General features: G+C 47.1%; 1 long non-coding RNA gene across 1 annotated transcript; it reads right to left on the bottom strand.

Moving 5' to 3' along the window:
* Positions 1-735: 735 nt before the first annotated feature.
* Positions 736-4,999, bottom strand: LOC121101154. The gene is made up of 3 exons (XR_005833089.1): positions 4,356-4,999; positions 2,498-2,586; positions 736-1,174 (listed from the first exon to the last, which is right to left on the bottom strand). It is a non-coding gene; the product is annotated as an uncharacterized LOC121101154 (long non-coding RNA).
* Positions 5,000-6,395: the final 1,396 nt, after the last annotated feature.

The following is a 6,395-nucleotide window of genomic DNA, read 5'->3' as shown; positions in this document are numbered from 1 at the left end:
TTAGAATTATGTTATGAGGCTAAAAGTAATTAAACACAAGGGAAGCCTTAAGAAAAATAAAGTAAATGACTGGTGTTTCATAATTGCCCTAAGTGTTCAATCACTGAGCGACTGCAAGAATAAGGTAGACACTTGGTGGTGGTGGAATCCAGAGAGGGGACGTGGATGGCTCCACAGCAAGAGAGGATGGACACTCACTCTTAGCTTTACATGGGAAGGATGCTTTACTGCTCGTGGACAATACCTGTTACCATCTCCTGTAATCCTCAGGTCAGCCCTATTGAGGTGGGTGGGGGCAGAGCAGGGGCTGTAAGCCATATTCTAGTGGGAGGCACAGAAACATGTGACATGCCAAGAGTTACCAGTCACTTTTGCCAACATTAGAGATAGGTTTCTTACAGGCTTTTTCTATTTATGCACTTCCAACCAAAGGGAACACTGTTCTAATTTGGGGCATACGTAGTAATTCCTCCAAGTCGTGTGCCTGAATCATCAAAAGTGGCCTCGGTTTGGAGTTGACACAGGAGTTGGAATTTCCAACCTTGGTGATTCATTTCATTTGATGAAATCAGAAGTTCCCAAAGGGACTTACCATGGGGCGTCCGTGGATGGATGGCACATCCAGCAGTCAGAAACCCAGGAGTGACGTCAGGGATGTTCGACCTATCAAGGGTAATAATTAGTAGAATGATTAGAATAAGAAAACAGGAGTAAAGGGGTCATTCTGGGTGAGTGGCAACAAGGGTTTATGGAAAATGAGAAGAATTATTTTAACTGAGCAGATACAAAACAGAAAAAGAATTAAATGGGAGTCTTGACCCAATATCTTGTGTGGAAACTGCCCACTAGCCATCACAATTTGCCTGTTCTGAAAATCTTGGGGCAGCTGCCTGCTTCTGAAGACTGGCTATTTCCAGAGGATCTCTGAGAAGCCTCAGTTTGAGTAGCCCTCTAATTGTGTGAAATTCTGATTTTTTAAATTATTTTATTTATTTTAGTAGAGACATGTGAAGCCAAGGGTGAACTCCCAGGAGTTACACTGCTTTGTTTTTAAACAGTACCTGAAGGGGTCCCTTCAGGGGATGTGTAAGGGCAGTTTTTCTCTGATGTCTCTTCCTGAGGTTGAAGATCATGAAGAGGCTTCCAGGAAGATTTCAGGAATGGAGGCCTGAAGCTGTTGGTGAAAACCTTGGGCACTATTACAAGAGCTCTTTGCAATATGCTGCCATGTCTGCACGTAGTAGGGTAGTGCAATCTAGTCTGGGTAGTGAAATTCCTAGAGATAAGGAACTTCCAGCTACTCATTTAGTGGGAGAGCCCGTGTGTTCCCAAGGGAATAGACTGGAGAGCCATCATCGCTAGTGTGTATTTGCACCCAGGGAGCTCACAGGTTTCTGAAAGTTTTGCTGCTTTTAATGGAAGGATGAAAATGTTTTGCCCACTTGAAACAGTTTATGTCTTAAATAATGAACTGTGTTCCAGCAAAATTGTAATTTCTTGTGAAACTCTATATTTCTTTTTGGCCAAGGTTGAGAGCAAGTAAAGAGAACCCTTTTTAGAGGCTTTTTTGTTCTCTGGACAAAGTCGGAGATCATTCACACGTTGTATAAGAACTGAATTACAAGGGAAACTTAGATTTCCTTTTTCAGTCTTGATCGAGCACATGGGAAAAGGATAGGGGCCTTCAGTGAACTCCTGGGCCATGACTGTCCAGGTATGCCACTGTTCTGTCCAGGAGAGAACAAAAAGGATATACCCTTCTGGTCTCTTAGTGAAACAACTTTGGATTCAGAATTTCTTTTGGAGGCCTCAACATAGCATCCAAAATGTGCTGCCCATTGGGATTCCTCCTTTCCAATGATGCTTCTCAAATGAATGATTTTGCTCCAGTCAGGTTGTCTAAAGTTGGCCCTGAAAAGCCAAATCATCATTGGTGATGTCGTGGGGAACAAGAATTCGGATTGTGATGAATGTACACATGAGCATCAGACATTTTTTTTCTGGAAGAGGAGAGGGGTTAGGTTTAGAGGATTCCTAAGATAGCTGGTGAGAGTTGGTAGAAATAGAACATTTGTGCATCTCATGCCTTGAGCCCCAAAAATGACAGGGCTGAAGAGAGAGATGATAGATTTGAAGATCCAAGAACATCAAGTGCCTGGAGGAGCCCAGACCCTGCATGAGGAGGATCATAACAAGCAGGAAAGAGGAACTTGGCCAAAGCTACAAAAAGGACCTTATCAATAAGAGAGAGGAGAGGGGTGCCTGGGTGGCAAAGGCGGTTAAGCATGTGACTCCTGATTTTGGCTCAGGTCATGATCTCTGGGTCCTGGGGTCAAGTCCCATGTCAGGCTCTGCCCTCAGTGGGGATTCTGCTTTGGGGTCTCCCTCTCTCTTCCTCTGTCCCTCCCCCACTCGTGCCATCTCAGTCTTTCCCAAAATAAAATAAATAAATCTTTACAAAAAAAAGAGTATAAAAATGAAAGAGGAAATAAATTACATGCAGATGGTGGATCTATGGGTCCGAGTCTTCGCAACCTGCAAAGTCGTCTTCCTTACGGACGACAGTGAGCATCGTCATGGCCTGGTCTTGGGAACGCAAAGGGGACAATCAGGGTGAAGTTAGGACTCAGGCCACTGCCCCTGGGATTATGTCCCCAACCCCAAAACTCAATGCTGCCCTCAGCTCCGCAGTCCCCACACCTCACCACCCATGGGGCCGTGATCCCTTTACCTCACTGATGAGAAAGGCATCCAGGGTCTCTGGGACCTTCCCAGCCCTCAGATTTCATAACTGGGACCAGGAAGCAGTGCCTGTCAGCTCATTCTTTCAAGAGGCAGCCACGGTGGTGCCCATGACTTTCTGTCCCCATGATTTCCTACTTTCCTCTGCTCCCTCCTGCTACCTCCCTCCTCTCTCCCTGTATCATTAATTTCTTATTTCCCTTCTCCTGTCACCTCCAATAACCAGACTGTTCTCTGCAATGGGAATAGTGGAGGAATGATCATGGGTTTACTGACACGCTCCCTAGTCAATCAGTTGATCAATGAGCCAATGCAGCTAACATGGAGGCGGCTGCCATGGGCCTGGGGTGATGCTGGGCCATGAGAGTGACCATCAACTGGGCAATCAAGTGACTGCCCCATGCCTGGGCTCATCTTGGGCACTTGAGACACACTTTCTATTGATGACAGCCCGTAAATGTCCTAGCCCAGAGAGGAGATGAATGTGACAGTAGAGGTAATGGCACTTGTGCGAATTCCCCTAGTCTGTCAGTGGGGTGATGGGCATTCTCCAGCTGGTGTGGCCACATAAACACCAGTACCTGCAGTGTTCACCAAAGACCCTGAGACCTGGAAGGACTAGGGGAGGCCCCGAGCAGATGGATGGAAGGTCCGAGGGTGGGCCGTGACCACGATGTGGGGACCAGGCCCATCGCTGTCAGTGGGATCTGACAGGAGCAAAGACCCTGGCCCCACTTCCCAGAGCCTCTGTCCTGGGCCCAGTCAGCCCCAAGAGACCAGCTCAGAGGGACAGTGAGAGCCAGTGTGTGCTGCCAGCCCAGCAGCCATCACACAGGCCTCTAGAATTCCCGTCAGCCAAGGAGGGTCTCCAGGCAGCTGCATATGAGCCTCTCTCCCATGGAGCCAAGTGCAGGTCTTGCTCTGGTCCCAGTATAAGGGATGTGGTGAGGAGAAGAGAGAAATGTACTCCAGGATGTGCCTCTCACCTCACCTCTGCAGCAGAATGACTCGGGGAGTATTGCTCGCTATGAATGGGGTTAGAGCATATGGAGGCATTTGGTTCCCAGGCATGAGCTGAGGGCCACCGCTTATCCTCCCACGGTAATAGGGCTATAATGTGTGCCCTATGACGAGATTTCTTTATCTCGTCTTTTCTTTTCTTTTTTCTTTCTTTCTTTCTTTCCTTTTTTTTTTTTTTTTTTGAATGTGGACAATGGCCATTGTGCAGTGGCAGTGGGATACACCTCCTGGAGAAATATGCAATCTCTCTCTCTCTCTTTCCATCTCTGCCTCTCCCTCTCTGCATCTCTCTTTCTGTGTCTGACTCTCCCTGTCTCCCACACAAAAACACAAACAATCATACCACATAGAGCCACAAAAGACACCCCAACCCCAAGCCTCATGCACACACACCCACACCACACACAGGGAATACAATGGCTTCCTAGGACTGTAGACACATGGACACACTTTTTCACCTGGGAAATCTCCTGTCCACCACACCCCCACAAACCAATCAGGGTGGCTCGCCAGACTGAGGATTGCAAGGATGCCCCACCTGCATTAACATCTAGAGTTTTATCTCAGGAAGAGGCTGATTCCAGAATACGTACCACATTCAGTGGATGGTGCTGTCACCTGCAGGTACAGAAAAGAGGACACCGTGAGGCTCAGGTCATGCTACACAATGTCTGTCTGCGTGAGCTTTATTTCCCTCAATGACTTTAGGAACCCAGATGGAACACAGTGGTTGAGTCCAACGACCCCAAAGTAAGTGAACTGGATGCCTTAGGAAGTTGTTTTTCCTGGGGGACATGTCTGTCCAGTCCATTCAGGACGGTGACTACAAAATGCTTCATCCAAGCAGAAGAAAGTGTTACTGAGGGACAGGATCCTACCACAACATTTAGAACCACGTTTGGTGTCGCCAATGGTAAATGTCCTCTCGAATCAGCCAACGGTTGGCAAGAGACAAGTGCTCAATGCTCTCCCCACCAGGGAAATTACATATGCATAATGTCAAAAGTATATATAGCTTTTTACATAAAATCTGTATATAAAAATAATTTCATTTCCATATACAAGCAGTTGACATTAGGAAAATGATTTTTGTTTTAGTATTATGTTCAATTCGCCAACACAGAGTATACTGTCTGAATTTCATCTGAATTTGATTGGAAAGAAACCAAGAAAGCAACATCTGTTCCTCGGACAAAGAACTTCTAGCTCACCATGGCGAGAGGTGTGCCTCTGGCGCTGTCTCCTTTGATGCGATTGATGTCTTCCTCCAAGGCATCTAGGACACAGAGTACCCATCAGCACATTCCTCTTGTTGCTCAAGAATATTCATGGAATGTTGCTTGATATGGGCACGAGGCTGCGGTGTATGGAGCCAGCTGGTTTTCAAGAAAGATGCGGGGAGGGGCGCCTGGGTGGCTCAGTTGGTGAACCATCTGCCTTCATCTCAAGACAGGACCTCAGGGTCCTGGGATCGAGTCCTGGATGGGGCTTCCTGCTCAGCGAGGGTCTGCTTTTCTCTCTCCCTCTGCCCCTCTCGCCTGTTTGTGCTCTCACTCACTCTCAAATAAAAAAAAATCTTTTTTAAAAAAAGAATGCCTCAGGGAGTATTGCTTGCTATGAATGGGGTTAGAGCATATGGAGGCATTTGGTTCCCAGGCATGGGCTGAACGCCACCGCTGGGCCCCCCTTGGCAATAGGGCTATAATGTGTGTGCTGTGATGAGATTTCTTTTTTTTTTTAAAGATTATTTATTTATTTATTTGACAAAGAGACACCAGCGAGAGAGGGAACACAGCAGGGGAGTGGGAGAGGAAGAAGCAGTCTCTCAGCGGAGGACCCCGATGTTGGACTCGATCCGGGAATGCCGGGATCACACCCTGAGCCAAAGGCAGACGCTTAACGACTGCGCCACCCAGGCACCCCTGTGATGAGATTTCTTTATCTCATCTTTTCTTTTCTTTTCTTTTCTTTCTTTCTTTCTTTCTTTCTTTCTTTCTTTCTTTCTTTCTTTCTTTCTTCTTTCTTTTTTTGAGAATGTGGACAATGGGAATTGTGCAGTGGCAGTGGGATACACCTCCTGGAGACATATGCAATCTCTCTCTCACTCTTTCCATCTCTCCCTCTCCCTCTCTGCATCTCTCTGTCTGTGTCTGTCTCTCCCTGTCTCCCACACAAAATCACACACTCACAATCACACCACATAGAGCCACAAAAGAACCCCAACCCCAAGCCTCACGTACACACACCCACACCACACACAGGGAATACAATGGCCTCCTAGGACTGTAGACACATGGACACACTTTTTCACCTGGGAATTCTCTGGTGCCCCACACCCCTACAACCCAATCAGGGCGGCTCACCAGACTGAGGATTGCAAGGATGCCCCACCTGCATTAACATCTAGAGTTTTATCTCAAGAAGAGTTTGATTCCAGAATATGTATGCTCTCGCTGGTTGATGGTGTCACCTGCAGGTACAGAAAAGAGGACACTGTGAGGCTCAGGTCATGTTATACACTGTCTGTCTGCATGAGCTTTATTTCCCTCAATGACTTTAGGAACCCAGATGGAACACAGTGGTTGTGTCCAACGACCCCAAAGTAAGTGAACTGGATGCCTTGGGAAGTTGTT

This window comes from Ursus maritimus, unplaced genomic scaffold, assembly GCF_017311325.1.
Source record: "Ursus maritimus isolate PB19 unplaced genomic scaffold, ASM1731132v1 scaffold_600, whole genome shotgun sequence".
NCBI lineage: Eukaryota > Metazoa > Chordata > Mammalia > Carnivora > Ursidae > Ursus > Ursus maritimus.
The sequence above is the reverse complement of the archived record's forward strand: the minus strand, read 5'-3'. Positions and strand labels throughout refer to the sequence as shown.